At 40.8% G+C, this 21754-nt stretch overlaps 1 protein-coding gene and 1 pseudogene across 1 annotated transcript in view; one reads left to right on the forward strand and one right to left on the reverse strand.

Annotated features, from left to right (window-relative positions):
* The window catches only part of LOC139449510 (LIM domain only protein 7-like), a 170381-nt gene that overhangs the window by 59527 nt on the left and 89100 nt on the right, over positions 1 to 21754 (forward strand). The window lies entirely within an intron of this gene.
* On the reverse strand, positions 18631 to 21361 carry LOC139450219 (uncharacterized; annotated as a pseudogene).

Genomic DNA, 21754 nt, shown 5'->3' on the forward strand with positions numbered 1-21754 from the left:
CACATCTACAATATACTAGCCTGTCTACTGTACACATCTATAATACACTTGCCTGTCTACTGTACACATCTATAATACACTAGCCTGTCTACTGTACACATCTATAATACACTAGCCTGTCTACTGTACACATCAACTATATACTAGCCTGTCTACTGTACATATCTACTATACACTGGCCTGTCTACTGTACACATCCACAATACACTGGCCTGTCTAGTGTACACATCTACAATACACTTGCCTGTCTACTGTACACATCTACAATACATTAGACTGTCTACTGTACACATCTACAATACACTAGCCTGTCTACTGTACACATCTACTATACACTGGCCTGTCTACTGTACACATCTACAATACACTAGCCTGTCTACTGTACACATCTACAATACACTGGCCTGTCTACTGTACACATCTACAATATACCGCCTGTCTACTGTACACATCTACAATACACTAGCCTGTCTACTGTACACATCTACAATACACTAGACTGTCTACTGTACACATCTACAATACACTAGCCTGTCTACTGTACACATCTACAATACACTTGCCTGTCTACTGTACACATCTACAATACACTAGACTGTCTACTGTACACATCTACAATACACTAGCCTGTCTACTGTACACATCTACAATACACTTGCCTGTCTACTGTACACATCTACAATACACTAGACTGTCTACTGTACACATCTACAATACACTAGCCTGTCTACTGTACACATCTACAATACACTTGCCTGTCTACTGTACACATCTATAATACACTAGCCTGTCTACTGTACACATCAACTATATACTAGCCTGTCTACTGTACATATCTACTATACACTGGCCTGTCTACTGTACACATCTACAATACACTGGCCTGTCTACTGTACACATCTACAATACACTTGCCTGTCTACTGTACACATCTACAATACACTGGCCTGTCTACTGTACACATCTACAATATACCGCCTGTCTACTGTACACATCAACAATACACTTGCCTGTCTACTGTACACATCTATAATACACTTGCCTGTCTACTGTATACATCTACAATACACTAGACTGTCTACTGTACACATCTACAATACACTAGTCTGTCTACTGTACACATCTATAATACACTTGCCTGTCTACTGTACACATCTACAATACACTAGACTGTCTACTGTACACATCTACAATACACTTGCCTGTCTACTGTACACATCCACAATACACTAGCCTGTCTACTGTACACATCTACTATACACTGGCCTGTCTACTGTACACATCTACAATACACTGGCCTGTCTACTGTACACATCTACAATACACTTGCCTGTCTACTGTACACATCTACAATACACTGGCCTGTCTACTGTACACATCTACAATATACCGCCTGTCTACTGTACACATCAACAATACACTTGCCTGTGTACTGTACACATCTATAATACACTTGCCTGTCTACTGTACACATCTACTATACACTGGCCTGTCTACTGTACACATCTACAATACACTTGCCTGTCTACTGTACACATCTACAATACACTAGACTGTCTACTGTACACATCTACAATACACTAGCCTGTGTACTGTACACATCTACAATATACTAGCCTGTCTACTGTACACATCCACAATACACTTGCCTGTCTACTGTACACATCCACAATACACTTGCCTGTCTACTGTACACATCAACAAGACACTAGACTGTCTACTGTACACATCTACTATACACTTGCCTGTCTACTGTACACATCTACAATACACTAGACTGTCTACTGTACACATCTACAATACACTGGCCTGTCTACTGTACACATCTACTATACACTTGCCTGTCTACTGTACACATCTACAATACACTAGACTGTCTACTGTACACATCAACAATACACTAGACTGTCTACTGTACATATCTACTATACACTAGACTGTCTACTGTACACATCTACAATACACTTGCCTGTCTACTGTACACATCAACAATACACTAGCCTGTCTACTGTACATATCTACTATACACTGGCCTGTCTACTGTACACATCTACAATACACTGGCCTGTCTATTGTACACATCTACAATACACTTGCCTGTCTACTGTACACATCTACAATACACTAGCCTGTCTACTGTACACATCTACAATACACTAGCCTGTCTACTGTACACATCTACAATACACTAGCCTGTCTACTGTACACATCTACAATACACTAGCCTGTCTACTGTACACATCAACAATACACTGGCCTGTCTACTGTACACATCTACTATACACTTGCCTGTCTACTGTACACCTCTATACACTAGCCTGTCTACTGTACACATCTACAATACACTAGCCTGTCTACTGTACACATCTACAATACACTTGCCTGTCTACTGTACACATCTACAATACACTAGCCTGTCTACTGTACACATCTACAATACACTAGCCTGTCTACTGTACACATCTACAATACACTAGCCTGTCTACTGTACACATCTACAATACACTAGCCTGTCTACTGTACACATCTACAATACACTAGCCTGTCTACTGTACACATCTATACACTAGCCTGTCTACTGTACACATCTACAATACACTAGCCTGTCTACTGTACACATCAACAATACACTGGCCTGTCTACTGTACACATCTACTATACACTTGCCTGTCTACTGTACACATCTATACACTAGCCTGTCTACTGTACACATCTACAATACACTAGCCTGTCTACTGTACACATCAACAATACACTGGCCTGTCTACTGTACACATCTACTATACACTAGCCTGTCTACTGTACACATCTACAATACACTTGCCTGTCTACTGTACACATCTACAATACACTAGCCTGTCTACTGTACACATCTACAATACACTAGCCTGTCTACTGTACACATCTACAATACACTAGCCTGTCTACTGTACACATCTACAATACACTAGCCTGTCTACTGTACACATCTACAATACACTAGCCTGTCTACTGTACACATCTACAATACACTAGCCTGTCTACTGTACACATCTACAATACACTGGCCTGTCTACTGTACACATCTACAATACACTGGCCTGTCTACTGTACACATCTACAATACACTTGCCTGTCTACTGTACACATCTACAATACACTGGCCTGTCTACTGTACACATCTACAATATACCGCCTGTCTACTGTACACATCAACAATACACTTGCCTGTCTACTGTACACATCTATAATACACTTGCCTGTCTACTGTACACATCTACAATACACTAGACTGTCTACTGTACACATCTACAATACACTAGTCTGTCTACTGTACACATCTATAATACACTTGCCTGTCTACTGTACACATCTACAATACACTAGACTGTCTACTGTACACATCTACAATACACTTGCCTGTCTACTGTACACATCCACAATACACTAGCCTGTCTACTGTACACATCTACTATACACTGGCCTGTCTACTGTACACATCTACAATACACTGGCCTGTCTACTGTACACATCTACAATACACTTGCCTGTCTACTGTACACATCTACAATACACTGGCCTGTCTACTGTACACATCTACAATATACCGCCTGTCTACTGTACACATCAACAATACACTTGCCTGTCTACTGTACACATCTATAATACACTTGCCTGTCTACTGTACACATCTACTATACACTGGCCTGTCTACTGTACACATCTACAATACACTTGCCTGTCTACTGTACACATCTACAATACACTAGACTGTCTACTGTACACATCTACAATACACTAGCCTGTGTACTGTACACATCTACAATATACTAGCCTGTCTACTGTACACATCCACAATACACTTGCCTGTCTACTGTACACATCCACAATACACTTGCCTGTCTACTGTACACATCAACAAGACACTAGACTGTCTACTGTACACATCTACTATACACTTGCCTGTCTACTGTACACATCTACAATACACTAGACTGTCTACTGTACACATCTACAATACACTTGCCTGTCTACTGTACACATCTACTATACACTTGCCTGTCTACTGTACACATCTACAAGACACTAGACTGTCTACTGTACACATCAACAATACACTAGACTGTCTACTGTACATATCTACTATACACTAGACTGTCTACTGTACACATCTACAATACACTTGCCTGTCTACTGTACACATCAACAATACACTAGCCTGTCTACTGTAGATATCTACTATACACTGGCCTGTCTACTGTACACATCTACAATACACTGGCCTGTCTACTGTACACATCTACAATACACTTGCCTGTCTACTGTACACATCTACAATACACTAGCCTGTCTACTGTACACATCTACAATACACTAGCCTGTCTACTGTACACATCTACAATACACTAGCCTGTCTACTGTACACATCAACAATACACTGGCCTGTCTACTGTACACATCTACTATACACTTGCCTGTCTACTGTACACCTCTATACACTAGCCTGTCTACTGTACACATCTACAATACACTAGCCTGTCTACTGTACACATCTACAATACACTTGCCTGTCTACTGTACACATCTACAATACACTAGCCTGTCTACTGTACACATCTATAATATACTGGCCTGTCTACTGTACACATCTATAATATACTAGCCTGTCTACTGTACACATCTATAATATACTAGCCTGTCTACTGTACACATCTATAATATACTGGCCTGTCTACTGTACACATCTATAATATACTAGCCTGTCTACAGTACACATATACTATATACTAGCCTGTCTACTGTACACATCTACAATGCACTAGCCTGTCTACTGTACACATCTACAATACACTGGCCTGTCTACTGTACGTATCTACTATACACCAGCCTGTCTACTGTACACATCTACAATACACTAGCCTGTCTACTGTACACATCTACAATACACTAGCCTGTCTACTGTACACATCTACAATACCCTTGCCTGTCTACTATACACATCTACAATACACTAGCCTGTCTACTGTACACATCTACAATATACTAGTCTGTCTACTGTACACATCTACAATAAACTAGCCTGTCTACTGTACGCATCTACAATACACTAGCCTGTCTACTGTACACATCCACAATACACTGGCCTGTCTACTGTACACATCTACAATATACTAGCCTGTCTACTGTACACATCAACAATACACTTGCCTGTCTACTGTACACATCTACAATAAACTAGCCTGTCTACTGTACGCATCTACAATACACTAGCCTGTCTACTGTACACATCTACAATACACTTGCCTGTCTACTGTACACATCTACAATAAACTAGCCTGTCTACTGTACGCATCTACAATACACTGGCCTGTCTACTGTACACATCAACAATACACTTGCATGTCTACTGTACACATCCACAATATACTAGCCTGTCTACTGTACACATCTATAATACACTAGCCTGTCTACTGTACACATCTACAATACCCTTGCCTGTCTACTGTACACATCTACAATACACTAGCCTGTCTACTGTACACATCCACAATACACTGGCCTGTCTACTGTACACATCAACAATACACTAGCCTGTCTACTGTACACATCTACTATACACTAGCCTGTCTACTGTACACATCAACAATACACTGGCCTGTCTACTGTACACATCCACAATACACTGGCCTGTCTACTGTACACATCTACTATACACTGGCCTGTCTACTGTACACATCTACAATATACTAGCCTGTCTACTGTACACATCCACAATACACTAGCCTGTCTACTGTACACATCAACAATACACTAGCCTGTCTACTGTACACATCTACTATACACTTGCCTGTCTACTGTACACATCTACAATACACTGGCCTGTCTACTGTACACATCTACAATATACTAGCCTGTCTACTGTACACATCTACTATACACTTGCCTGTCTACTGTACACATCTACAATACACTAGACTGTCTACTGTACACATCAACAATACACTAGACTGTCTACTGTACACATCTACAATACACTGGCCTGTCTACTGTACACATCTACAATATACTAGCCTGTCTACTGTACACATCAACAATACACTAGCCTGTCTACTGTACACATCTACAATACACTAGCCTGTCTACTGTACACATCTACAATATACTAGCCTGTCTACTGTACACATCCACAATACACTAGCCTGTCTACTGTACACATCAACAATACACTAGCCTGTCTACTGTACACATCTACAATACACTAGCCTGTCTACTGTACACATCTACAATATACTAGCCTGTCTACTGTACACATCCACAATACACTAGCCTGTCTACTGTACACATCAACAATATACTAGCCTGTCTACTGTACACATCAACAATACACTAGACTGTCTACTGTACACATCTACAATACACTAGCCTGTCTACTGTACACATCTACAATATACTAGCCTGTCTACTGTACACATCCACAATACACTAGCCTGTCTACTGTACACATCAACAATACACTAGCCTGTCTACTGTACACATCTACTATACACTTGCCTGTCTACTGTACACATCTACAATACACTGGCCTGTCTACTGTACACATCTACAATATACTAGCCTGTCTACTGTACACATCTACTATACACTTGCCTGTCTACTGTACACATCTACAATACACTAGACTGTCTACTGTACACATCAACAATACACTTGCCTGTCTACTGTACACATCTACAATACACTGGCCTGTCTACTGTACACATCTACAATACACTAGACTGTCTACTGTACACATCTACAATACACTTGCCTGTCTACTGTACACATCTACAATACACTAGCCTGTCTACTGTACACATCTACTATACACTTGCCTGTCTACTGTACACATCTACAATACACTTGCCTGTCTACTGTACACATCTACAATATACTAGCCTGTCTACTGTACACATCTACTATACACTTGCCTGTCTACTGTACACATCTACTATACACTTGCCTGTCTACTGTACACATCCACAATACACTAGCCTGTCTACTGTACACATCTACAATATACTAGCCTGTCTACTGTACACATCTACTATACACTTGCCTGTCTACTGTACACATCTACAATACACTGGCCTGTCTACTGTACACATCTACAATACACTTGCCTGTCTACTGTACACATCAACAATACACTAGCCTGTCTACTGTACACATCCACAATACACTGGCCTGTCTACTGTACACATCAACAATACACTTGCATGTCTACTGTACACATCTACAATACACTAGACTGTCTACTGTACACATCTACAATACACTTGCCTGTCTACTGTACACATCCACAATATACTAGCCTGTCTACTGTACACATCTATAATACACTTGCCTGTCTACTGTACACATCTATAATACACTAGCCTGTCTACTGTACACATCAACAATACACTAGCCTGTCTACTGTACACATCCACAATACACTGGCCTGTCTACTGTACACATCAACAATACACTTGCATGTCTACTGTACACATCTATACACTAACCTGTCTACTGCACACATCTACTATACACTAGCCTGTCTACTGTACACATCTACAAGACACTAGCCTGTCTACTGTACACATCAACTATATACTAGCCTGTCTACTGTACACATCTATAATATACTGGCCTGTCTACTGTACACATCTATAATATACTAGACTGTCTACTGTACATATCTACAATACACTGGCCTGTCTACTGTACACAACAACAATACACTAGCCTGTCTACTGTACACATCTACAATACACTAGCCTGTCTACTGTACATATCTACAATATACTAGTCTGTCGAGTTTCCATGGCAACGACTTTGACTTAAACTGAAAATGGTGGTAGTCCTTGTTTCCGGAAAAGTGTCATGGACACGGTTGTCGCATTCACTTACTAACTTCATGCAGAAACCTTAGGATCTCTCCAAGCAGCATGAATGTGAATATGTGCGGAAAATGACTCAACTCATTCACTCTCCATCTCACTGTCTTGGAGCTACACATGACTTGTTGTTTTCTGATAATGCCAGTGCTGTAGCATTTAAGACTCCAGTCTACAACTCAGATCATCAGATGATTGGTGCTGTACCTCTCAGTACACCTCATGGTGACCCCTGCTCTCACTGATCTCTAAGTAAAGCAAGAACTCCCTTACTTCTCTGATTATTGTTTATGTAATAACACAACTCATTACAAATACAACAGTGTAACTGATCTTAAACCTTCTCAACTGTATAAACACTGCCTCCCCTGTAAATATTCTTGTCAACCATACTCTGTACTTCACTTGCTTGATAACGGTGTTAGAACCTACACGGAAACCATCGATCCTAATTGTAATAAAGAAGTTGTTTGTGCTATTGTCTCATCCTCACTCATTACAACGACAGTTACATATTCTATCATTAACTGCAGATGGCAAAACAACACCACTAATAACTTCTTTTAGTGCTGCAATTAGGCCATTTACAAAAAGGTCCAGTGAACATAATTCACAGGAGCTAATGCATTGCACACAACGGGATATGTCATATTGGCGGGGGATATGAGTATTTCATGCTTGTTTACAATGATAACTATTGTTTGATTTCTCATAAAAATAATATCTGCGATCATTGTCTCTCATGTCCATTAAACTTGTATGAAAAAGTTCATCCTCAAACTCACACATACCATTAAATTTAAATGTTAAACATTCATCACAATCTATTAATTCAACACTTCAGTTCAGTTTTCTTTGTTCGTACCAATTCAACATGCTTTCTGGGCTTTTACATCTCTTTGGGGCAGAAAAGTCAGAGCACACGCTAATTGATCTTAATAATAGGCAACTTGGCAGGCTTAGCACAATCTACCCATAACAGATTTGATCAAAGATCATCTCAGATAAATGCAAAGAGCTACATCATGTAATTCGTTGTTACTTTGACATCTGAATCAACCAATCACACAAAGTGTCTGGTCATATTTGTTTTCATTTCCAAGAGTTTAATGGTGCAACTTTGAGGTTCTGGAAATCATGAAATTAATGAGAGCATGAGATTAATGCGACTGTCCCATATTATGTTAGAAAGGTGACACATTTGTATCTGGACATATTGGAATTTATTGTCACATCTTTTATTGTTTGCACATGGGGCAGAAACGATGACATACATAACAAAGCTCACAATAAACAAACAGTTTTGACAGTCGCCAACCGTATATGATGGCATCTTTGTTCTTAGTAACCTTGTCAAATAATCTTGTCATTAAAAGCAAAACACTGCTCACCCATGTTGTGTAAATGTCCAGTGAGGTAACAGCAGTCGAGGTGAATACATAACATGGTTCATTTGCAACGTTTGGAAACTGTACAGTCTTCGTCAGGGACCCAACCTATCTTATTTTTTTTTGATTTCATTAAAGTTAGATCACATGTCAAGCAGATGAAGTCTATGGTGGGTAATTTTTAAAAGGAGAGCCTCCAACTTGGTGATGGTAGCTCTCATCATGGCATGTCTGGGTGCTGGTCAGAAATATTTACAAGCATGTTCATTTAGAATAGGTCAAGAAAAGATTTTTTGTCTTTTCCATTACTTCTAATTGTGAATCATTACTTCTTTTTGTGAATCATTAAAGCAAAGCTAAAAAATGTTTGTGAATTGTGTGGACAGTCGGAGCTGTGCATCCCAATAGTGCAAATGAAATGTTGCCTGTCTGTTATGCCTGGCCCATCTCTATCAATCAATAAAGCTCGCCTTGCTTTGCCAACTATTTTAGAACAGACTATAGCCAGGTGGCTGACAGGTATCGTTAGCAGTGATCAAAGACAACAGGTGAGTCTCTTTGTCCTGTCATCACAACTTCAGTTTACGTCAACTCACAGTAAATAGTGGTGGTGATTTGACAGGGCTAGACCACTAGACCTATGTGTGACTGTATGGTATATGGATACTGTTGTCTGCTGTGTATCAAGGACAAGGTCTGTATGACAGGTAGGGACCCGTCACCATTATTGCTGATTTTAAACTACTTGAAATGAACACTGGTATGTTTGTAGCTGGTGAAATGTCCATGTTGGTGTAGGTATGCCTGCCTCACATCGTGCTGTCTATATATGACATGTCCATGTTGGTGTAGGTATGCCTGCCTCACATCGTGCTGTCTATATATGACATGTCCATGTTGGTGTAGGTATGCCTGCCTCACATCGTGCTGTCTATATATGACATGTCCATGTTGGTGTAGGTATGCCTGCCTCACATCGTGCTGTCTATATATGACATGTCCATGTTGGTGTAGGTATGCCTGCCTCACATCGTGCTGTCTATATATGACATGTCCATGTTGGTGTAGGTATGCCTGCCTCACATCGTGCTGTCTATATATGACATGTCCATGCTGATCTTACTGTGACAGTGTGCCCAGTGTATAAATGATGATCTGTCTGTGACAGTGTGCCCAGTGAATAAATGCTGATCTGACTGTGACAGTGTGCCCAGTGTATAAATGCTGATCTGACTGTGACATTGTGCCCAGTGTATAAATGTTGATCTGACTGTGACATTGTGCCCAGTGTATAAATGCTGATCTGACTGTGACAGTGTGCCCAGTGTATAAATGCTGATCTGACTGTGACATTGTGCCCAGTGTATAAATGCTGATCTGACTGTGACATTGTGCCCAGTGTATAAATGTTGATCTGCCTGTGACATTGTGCCCAGTGTATAAATGTTGATCTGACTGTGACATTGTGCCCAGTGTATAAATGTTGATCTGACTGTGACATTGTGCCCAGTGTATAAATGCTGATCTGACTGTGACAGTGTGCCCAGTGTATAAATGCTGATCTGACTGTGACATTGTGCCCAGTGTATAAATGCTGATCTGACTGTGACATTGTGCCCAGTGTATAAATGCTGATCTGCCTGTGACAGTGTGCCCAGTGAATAAATGCTGATCTGACTGTGACAGTGTGCCCAGTGTATAAATGCTGATCTGACTGTGACATTGTGCCCAGTGTATAAATGTTGATCTGACTGTGACATTGTGCCCAGTGTATAAATGTTGATCTGACTGTGACAGTGTGCCCAGTGTATAAATGCTGATCTGACTGTGACATTGTGCCCAGTGTATAAATGCTGATCTGATTGTCACATTGTGCCCAGTGTATAAATGTTGATCTGACTGTGACAGTGTGCCCAGTGAATAAATGCTGATCTGACTGTGACAGTGTGCCCAGTGTATAAATGCTGATCTGACTGTGACAGTGTGCCGAAGTGTATAAATGCTGATCTGACTGTGACAGTGTGCCCAGTGTATAAATGTTGATCTGACTGTGGTGACAGTGTGCTCAGTGAATAAATGCTGATCTGATTGTCACATTGTGCCCAGTGTATAAATGTTGATCTGACTGTGACATTGTGCCCAGTGTATAAATGTTGATCTGACTGTGACAGTGTGCCCAGTGAATAAATTCTGATCTGATTGTAACATTTTGCCCAGAAAATAAATGCTGATCTGACTGTGACATTGTGCCCAGTGTATAAATGCTGATCTGACTGTGACAGTGTGCCCAGTGTATAAATGCTGATCTGACTGTGACAGTGTGCCCAGTGTATAAATGCTGATCTAACTGTGACAGTGTGCCGAAGTGTATAAATGTTGATCTGACTGTGACAGTGTGCCCAGTGTATAAATGTTGATCTGACTGTGGTGACAGTGTGCCCAGTGAATAAATGCTGATCTGATTGTCACATTGTGCCCAGTGTATAAATGTTGATCGGACTGTGACATTGTGCCCAGTGTATAAATGTTGATCTGACTGTGACATTGTGCCCAGTGAATAAATTCTGATCTGATTGTAAAATTGTGCCCAGAGAATAAATGCTCATCTGACTGTGACATTGTGCCCAGTGAATAAATGCTGGTCTGATTGTCACATTGTGTTCAGTGTATAAATGTTGATCTGACTGTGACAGTGTGCCCAGTGTATAAATGTTGATCTGCCTGTGACATTGTGCCCAATGTATAAATGTTGATCTGACTGTGACAGTGTGCCCAGTGTATATATGCTGATCTGACAGTGACATTGTGCCCAGTGTATAAATGTTGATCTGACTGTGACAGTGTGCCCAGTGAATAAATGTTGATCTGACTGTGGTGACAGTGTGCCCAGTGAATAAATGCTGATCTGACAGTGACATTGTGCCTAGTGTATAAATGTTGATCTTACTGTGACAGTGTGCCCAGTGTATAAATGTTGATCTGACTGTGGTGACAGTGTGCCCAGTGAATAAATGCTGATCTGACTGTGACATTGTGCCTAGTGTATAAATGTTGATCTGACTGTGACAGTGTGCCCAGTGTATAAATGTTGATCTGCCTGTGACATTGTGCCCAATGTATAAATGTTGATCTGACTGTGACAGTGTGCCCAGTGTATATATGCTGATCTGACAGTGACATTGTGCCCAGTGTATAAATGTTGATCTGACTGTGACAGTGTGCCCAGTGAATAAATGTTGATCTGACTGTGGTGACAGTGTGCCCAGTGAATAAATGCTGATCTGACAGTGACATTGTGCCTAGTGTATAAATGTTGATCTTACTGTGACAGTGTGCCCAGTGTATAAATGTTGATCTGACTGTGGTGACAGTGTGCCCAGTGAATAAATGCTGATCTGACTGTGACATTGTGCCTAGTGTATAAATGTTGATCTGACTGTGACAGTGTGCCCAGTGAATAAATTCTGATCGGATTGTAACATTGTGCCCAGAGAATAAATGCTGATCTGACTGTGACAGTGTGCCCAGTGTATAAATGCTGATCTGACTGTGACAGTGTGCCCAGTGTATAAATGTCGATCTGACCGTGACAGTGTGCCCAGTGTATAAATGTTGATCTGCCTGTGACAGTGTGCCCAGTGAATAAATGCTGGTCTGATTGTCACATTGTGCTCAGTGTATAAATGTTGATCTGACTGTGACAGTGTGCCCAGTGTATAAATGTTGATCTGCCTGTGACATTGTGCCCAATGTATAAATGTTAATCTTACTGTGACAGTGTGCCCAGTGTATATATGCTGATCTGACTGTGACATTGTGCCCAGTGTACAAATGCTGATCTGACTGTGGTGACAGTGTGCCCAGTGAATAAATGCTGATCTGATTGTCACATAGTGCCCAGTGTATCAATGTTGATCTTACTGCGACAGTGCGCCCATATATATGAATGTTGATCTGCCTGTGACATTGTGCCCAATGTATAAATGTTGATCTGACTGTGACATTGTGCCCAGTGAATAAATGCTGGTCTGATTGTCACATTGTGCTCAGTGTATAAATGTTGATCTGACTGTGACAGTGTGCCCAGTGTATAAATGTTGATCTGCCTGTGACATTGTGCCCAATGTATAAATGTTAATCTTACTGTGACAGTGTGCCCAGTGTATATATGCTGATCTGACTGTGACATTGTGCCCAGTGTATAAATGCTGATCTGACTGTGGTGACAGTGTGCCCAGTGAATAAATGCTGATCTGATTGTCACATAGTGCCCAGTGTATCAATGTTGATCTTACTGCGACAGTGCGCCCATATATATGAATGTTGATCTGCCTGTGACATTGTGCCCAATGTATAAATGTTGATCTGACTGTGACATTGTGCCCAGTGTATAAATGTTGATCTGACTGTGACAGTGTGCCCAGTGTATAAATGTTGATCTGTATGTGGAACAAGATGTGCTGTCTGTGGTGAATGTGGTGACCTGTTTGTGGTGTATTTGGTGAGCTGTCTGTGATGTATGTGATTATCTGTCTGTTGTGTATTCGGTGAGCTGTTTGTGGTGTATGTGGTGAGCTGTCTGTGGTGAGCTGTCTGTGATGTATGTGGTGAGCTGTATGTGGTGAGCTGTCTGTGGTGAGCTGTCTGTGGTGTATATGGTGAGCTGTCTGTGATGTATTTGGTGATATGTCTGTGGTGTATGTGGTGAGCTGTCTGTGATGTATTTGGTGAGCTGTCTGTGGTGAATGTGGTGAGCTGTCTGTGGTGAGCTGTCTGTGATGTATGTGGTGAGCTGTCTGTGGTGTATGTGGTGAGCTGTCTGGGGTGAGCTGTCTGTGGTGTATGTGGTGAGCTGTCTGTGGTGAGCTGTCTGTGGTGTATATGGTGAGATGTCTGTGGTGTATGTGGTGAGCTGTCTGTGGTGTATGTGGTGAGCTGTCTGTGATGTATGTGGTGAGATGTATGTGGTGTATGTGGTGAGATGTCTGTGATGTATTTGGTGAGCTGTCTGTGGTGTATGTGGTGAGCTGTCTGTGGTGAGCTGTCTGTGGTGTATGTGGTGAGCTGTCTGTGGTTTATGTGGTGAGCTGTCTGTGGTGAGCTGTCTGTGATGTATGTGGTGAGATGTCTGTGGTGTATATGGTGAGCTGTCTGTGGTGTATGTGGTGAGCTGTCTGTGGTGTATGTGGTGAGCTGTCTGTGGTTTATGTGGTGAGCTGTCTGTGATGTATGTGGAGAGCATACTGTGGTGTATGTGATGAGCTGTCTGTGGTGTATGTGTGGCCACGCTGACCAGGGAGCAACGTATGTTGATTACATGGGCCGGCTTCTACAGCTGCAATGCCACAGTCAGTGTGTGACTGTCAATAAGTGTAGGACAGGAAGCAGTGAGACCCAACACCCAGCTCGCCTTTCCCCACCTTCACACAAAGACGAGTATCTGTCTTCCATGTACAGGTGAGCAAGGAGTTGAGTGGCATTCTTCTTTCCTTTGCCTTAAATATATGAAGTCAAAGACATGAAAAGATGCAGAGCTCAGGTTTGCAGTGTGATAATCCACCATGATGTTTTGCCCTGACAAAAGCGGGGTGAACAGTGTGGATGTGGTGTGTCTGACAGAGGGACCCACAGCCTCAGTATTCTGTTCAGCTGTTTCTATTGCATCATTTGTCTTCTGTCAGAGCTAGTGAGTATTTATAGGTGATACACTGGGAACCATTCAGGTATACATGGATACACTCTATCCTTCTTCAGAGTACATGTACCGATGTGTTCCTCCAGATACAACATGATGTGTGGAGTTACCAACGCTTTTCATTACAGTCTTTACCAGCTGTCATCTTGACTTGGAGTAATTTTCTATGCTGATGTGCAAGTCATCTTGACTTACTTATTCTCCATCCATGTAGGCTTGTGACAACAGTCATCTTGACTTAGTAATTATCCATCTATATAGAACAGTCATCTTTACTTAGTAATTATCTATCAATGTAGACTTGTTGATAACAATCATTTTGAGTTAGTAATTCTCCATCAATGTAGGCTTGTGATAACAGTCATCTTTCTTAGTAATTCTCCATCAATGTAGACTTGAGATAACAATTATCTTGACTTAGTAATTCTCCATCAATGTAGGCTTGTGAAAACAATCATCTTGACTTACTAATCCTCCATCAATGTAGACTTGTGATAACAGTCATCTTGACTTAGTAATTCTCCATCAATGTAGACTTGAGATAACAGTCATCTTGACTTAGTAATTCTCCATCAATGTAGACTTGTGATAACAGTCATGTTTACTTAGTAATTCTCCATCAATGTAGGCTTGTGATAGCAGTCATCTTGACTAAGTAATTCTCCATCAATGTAGACTTGAGATAACAGTCATCTTGACTTAGTAATTCTCCATCAATGTAGGCTTGTGAAAACAATCATGTTTACTTAGTAATTCTCCATCAATGTAGGCTTGTGAAAACAATCATCTTGACTTAGTAATTCTCCATCAATGTAGGCTTGTGATAACAATCATCTTGACTTAGTAATTCTCCATCAATGTAGACTTGTGATAACAATCATCTTGACTTAGTAATTCTCCATCAATGTAGACTTGTGATAACAGTCATTTTGACTTAGTAATTCTCCATCAATGTAGACTTGAGATAACAGTCATCTTGACTTAGTAATTCTCCATCAATGTAGGCTTGTGAAAACAATCACCTTGACTTAGTAATTCTCCATCAATGTAGGCTTGTGATAACAATCATCTTTACTTAGTAATTCTCCATCAATGTAGACTTGTGATAACAATCATCTTTACTTAGTAATTCTCCATCAATGTAGACTTGTGATAAGTCATCTTGACTTAGTAATTCTCCATCAATGTAGGCTTGTGAAAACAATCATCTTGACATAGTAATTCTCCATCAATGTAGACTTGTGATAACAGTCATCTTGACTTAGTAATTCTCTATCAATGTAGACTTGTGATAACAGTCATCTTCACTTAGTAATTCTCCATCAATGTAGACTTGTGATAACAATCATCTTGACTTAGTAATTCTCCATCAATGTAGACTTGTGATAACAATCATCTTGACTTAGTAATTCTCCATCAATGTAGACTTGTGATAACAGTCATCTTGACTTAGTAATTCTCCATCAATGTAGACTTGTGATAACAGTCATCTTTACTTAGTAATTCTCTATCAATGTAGACTTGTGATAACAATCATGTTGACTTAGTAATTCTCCATCAATGTAGACTTGTGATAACAATCATCTTGACTTAGTAATTCTCCATCTGTGTGCATCACCATTTCTACATGACAAGATGTCAGGATAGCTTGCACCTGTTAAATAACAATCTCTCTGATGCTCTTAATCAGCAATACGTTGACTGAGCCACATGAATGAAATACATAGTCTCTAGGACACACCAAGGAATGAGTGAAATCATTAGTACTACTTTGTTTGGTAGCTGTTGTATGTTTCATCCTGTGTTAGACTTTGGAATGAAAGATAAACAAATGTCAGAATTTCAAATATTATTTCTATTCATCATTGCAAGTAATAATATTGCACTTGTGTCGCACAGAATCACTGGTTGATCACAGGATAAAAACTTGTATTGGGTGAATCATTTATCTGAATTGTATTAATTTCTTTCTTTTTTTGCATTCATAAATTATAATTAGGTAAATACAGTTAGAATTGGGAATTTTATAAGCGTGCGGAGCACGCGCAATGAAATTGTAATTTTATGAGTAAACTGAAATAAGGTCTAAATGTGATTATCCCTGGCTTCCGGCGGAAGTCACAAGCCTTTCAAAGTCACGTGAGAAAAAACGAGATCTCGTCCTTGATTCTCTGAGCGAAGAAGAAAAGACAAGAATATTAAGTGTGATAACAGTTTACTCAACAGAAAATAGGTACTGGTACAGTACCTGCCGAGTCAACAAAACCGAATGTCTTGGAATGTCAGTGACATTGGCCCAAGTATCAGATTCTGCACCAGAATTCGAAGACAACAAAGTCAACTTGTAAACCATGTCTTGAACACATCAGTGGTCCAATCCACCCAAACACATAGGTACTATGATCCCACTTCATAGAACCAATCCAACTAGAACTGCAACAAACACACGAAGTGGATCCTTCTTTCTCCATAGTCTGCAAACTCTTCTAACTGCAAACAAAAAACACTCATGAGTTTGTGGTTTCACTAAATAATCTCTTGACATATAAATTGAGACTCCACCATTAATCATTTGATAATATGATCCAGATCAAAATCTTTCACTAAAGATGTAAGTTGAATCCATTCAAGTACATAATGTGTAATCACTAGGGTGGAGAGGGAGGGATTTAGACCTTATTTCAGTTTACTCATAAAATTACAATTTCATTGGGCTTGCTATGCACGCTTTGAAAATTCCCAATTTTATTTCGTAAACTGAAATAAGGTCTAAATGTGATTGTTTAAAGTTCTGATCCCTAATAATTCTGTATCCTAACAGTTTTGCATTGTAATATCATCTGATTCATTTAGTTTAGAACAATGTTTGCAAATTTCTCATTGGTGGTTTTTTGAATGCCTTTTTCATAATATCTATGAAAGGTTTTAGCTTTTGACCAGTCTGCACATTTGATAATTTCAGCATCTAACATCCCAAAGTTTCTGGCTTTGGAAGTAGCCGCTGATCTAGTTGAATGAGCCTGGAATTTCTTGGTATCAATCCCTGCCTGTTCCATCAGCTGTTTCAACCAATTAGAAACAGTTGTTTTGACAACTGGTCTATGTGGCTTGGAACATCCCAAGAACAATTGATGTTCCTGCTCTGAAGATACTCTCCAGCACTTAGTTCTGTGTAGGTAAGCTCTAATTGCTGATGTGGGATCAAGTTCAGGTATGTCAGATGAATAAACGGTCACTTTGCTTGCGCAAGACCCCACCTTCCCTGTTTTTGTCAATCTAGTAATAACAAATTCGATGTGGTCTCCAAAATCTGAAACATTGTTAGGATCTAATTTGTGCAACTCAGAAGCCCTACTTGCGTTCGTCAGTGCTAACAACCTCGCCGTCTTTTGTGTAAGGATCTTATCAGGTAAGTCACTGTTTGGGCCTAAACTTTTGATGTACTCTGTCACTGTGTCAACGTCCCAAGTTTCGGTATACTTAGGCTGGGGAGGCCTTTCATTGAATATTGCTCTCATTGTGTTCTTAATTTCCTTCGTTTGACCTACCGGTTCTCCCTGCACATGGGGATGAACAGCTGAAATAGCCGATCTTATTGCATTGATTGTGCTGTAAGAATAGCCTGATTCATACAGATGAGTGAGAAAGTTGATCACATTTGCCACAGAGGCTTGAAATGGATCAATTTCCCACCCCATGCACCAACTACGCCATTTCTGCCAGGAGCTGTTGTAAGAGTTCCTGGTGCCTGGGCGCCTGGATTTGGAGAGTAACTCAGAAGCCGATTCAGAAATGCCTTCTGGCTGGTTACAACTCCCGAGATTCTCCAGGCTGCAAGGGTAAGAGACCCTTGTTCCATCAGGGGGTGGGTCTCCCCTGCTGGAGACGACAACATCTGTGGGTCTGGAGGAAGGAGGATTGGCTCCTCTGTTAACAAGCTCATCAGAATAGGGAACCACGGTTGGCTTTGCCATGTGAGAGCTATTAGTATGAGTTCTGATTTCTCCTTTTTTACCTTCATTAGGCAACGGCCTATTAATCTGAATGGGGGAAATGCATACGGTTTCATGTCCTTCCATTCCATTAGGAAGGTGTCCGTCTGCCATGCTGTCGGATCTGGCCGCCAGCTGACATACCTGTCCACCTGTCTGTTCAGTCTGTCTGCAAACAGATCCACATTTATTGGTCCCCAAATTTTGTTTATTTGCTTGAAATAAACTGTTTTCAGTTTCCAGTTGCTGGAGTCTGAGTGGTGTCTCGACTCCCAATCTGCCTCCACATTGTCCTTCCCGGGAAGGTATTCGGCCGATATTATGTTCTTTCTCTCGAGGCAGAAATCCCAGATCATTTGGGCTACCGTCAACAAGTCCCTGGACTTCTAGGACTGACTTCTTCCAATTCACCACAAAACCTAGTTTCTCTAGAATTTCTAGGGTTGAATCCCTGTCTATCATCAATGCATCTTTCTGGGGATTGGCCAAAATCAAGTCGTCTAGATAAATTTGGGCTCGGATTCCTATTCTGCGTAAGAAAGAAATCACTGGTTTCAAAAGCTTCGTGAATACCCTCGGTGCTGAAGCAAGTCCGAAGGGTAGGCACTGAAACTCGTAAAGTTTGTTTTGCCAGCGGAACCTTAGGTATTTCTTGTGCTCGTTGCACACTGGGACACAAAAATAGGCATCTTTGAGATCTATTTTGATCATATAGTCCTGTTTGTTTACTAGCTCTGTCAGTGTCACTATTCCTTCCATTTGGAAGTGTTGGTAAGCAACACAACAGTTTAGTTTCTTTGCATTGAATACCAGTCTGTGACCCCCTGTTTTCTTTGGGGTCACAACCACTGTGCTCACGAATTGGTTTCTTACTGGAGAAACCCACTGCACTGCCCCTTTCTCTAACATTCTTGTTACCTCTGCAGACATTATGTCCATTTCTGATATTTGCATCTTTAGTTCTGTTGGTTCTGATTTTTGCTGAGGAATTTGATTGAATTCTATTCTGTACCCCTGAACAATGTTTAGAATGTAATGATCCTTTGTCAACTTTTGCCAATTTTTTATGAAGTGTTTTAATCTCCCCCCTAGTTTGGGATCTGCCTGAATGACCTGAAAGTCTAGGTCCTGTAACTGACTGTGCAGTGTGTTTCCCTTTTGATATTGTGAAACATACATACCTTCCTCTGGGAAACTCTCTGCCACCGCCGTCTCGCTTTCTAGTCGAGTTGGTGAATCCCACCTTCTGGAAAGAGTTGGTACTGTACCGGCCCCCACCTCTGTAACCCTGGTAACTTGATGAGGGCCCTCTGTGAAAGGGTCGACTGTTTCCTCTGCTAAACCCTCTAGTAGAGCTCTTGAAGCCATAGTGGCTGTTGTTTTTGTAGTCTGAAAACTGTCTCTCAATGTCCAATCTCTTCTTTCTGTCCTTGGACAGCTTTAACAATTTCTTGTAAAAACCTTTGCCAAACAAGGCCTTCTTGTCACTGCACTTTTTCTCATTCTTTGAGAGAAATTTCTGGGCTTTCTTCTGACTTTTCATTAGCTTTGTTAGAATGTTCAGTCTTCTATAGAAAGTAGGGGCAACGTTAGCTTGCCCCAACAAACAAACAGTTTTTTCAACTAAATTCAAAAAGTCGTTCACATCAATCTCTTCACCACCTTTATCCCTGATTTTATCCACGGTCTGCCACACTTGACCGAGTGGTCCCATCACATTGAGTAGTCTTGATTGGATTTTTCCAAACCCTGCTTCAACAGATTTAGCCGCAGTAAATCTTTTTTCTTCCAACATATCTGACCATTCTTCATCAAGCTCTAGTGGCACAAATCCTTTTGGGGTCGGACAGCCCTCTAATATATTATTGGTGATAACTTCATCTTTAATGTAGTGGTTGAAATGCTCATGTGCATAGCTAGCAGTTCGTTAGACAGTTCTTGTTCAGCCCTATCATCCGTGGGCTTAAAACGCTTATACAGGTAATTATCAGTACTAACAGTACGATCGTTGGAAACACAATCTTCCGAAACTGACGATTCTGATGAACTAGTGTCACTACTTGAGCTGGATGACGAGCTATCGGAATGAGAACTACTAGTGCTACTGTCATTTCTTTTGCGATGACGATGGCGCGAAATGGCTTGGTCCCGTTTTGGAATTGTGAAGCCTTTCCAGTCCTTCCTATTTCGTTTCCTGCTTCGATTCTCCAAATCAATATCCTTAGGTCTGCCATTGTCACCAACTGCCTCATGGCTCTGGTTATTGTTTGCCTCATGGCTGGTTCCAGCGGCCGTGGTTGCCTCCTGGCTGACAGGCACATGGCGTCCATGCTTTTGGCTAACAGGAATTCTATCCTCGCCATCCAAAGCCGATGAATGATCCAATCTCATGACGGTTAAAAAACCGAAGAAAAGAGTTAAGCCAAGAAGAAAAGTCACAAAAAGAGCAAGACTGACGAAACACCATCGAAGATTGCTCACGATGAAAAAACACAAGACGAGCACGCAAATTTTCCACGTCTTGCGTCTTCGGAAGCGAGAGAATCAAGGACGAGATCTCGTTTTTTCTCACGTGACTTTGAAAGGCTTGTGACTTCCGCCGGAAGCCAGGGATAATCACATTTAGACCTTATTTCAGTGTACGAAATAAAATTGTAGATGACTTTGTCTTGTCATATTCATGTGAAAAATTTACTTTAAAAATTACATTGACGGCTTGAATAAGTTTGTTATCTCACAGCCCATGAAAATCTGGGTTAGCATAGGTCTTCAGCAACCAATGCT

Source organism: Haliotis cracherodii, unplaced genomic scaffold (assembly GCF_022045235.1).
Source record: "Haliotis cracherodii isolate W230 unplaced genomic scaffold, xgHalCrac1.p SCAF_8, whole genome shotgun sequence".
Classification (NCBI taxonomy): domain Eukaryota; kingdom Metazoa; phylum Mollusca; class Gastropoda; order Lepetellida; family Haliotidae; genus Haliotis; species Haliotis cracherodii.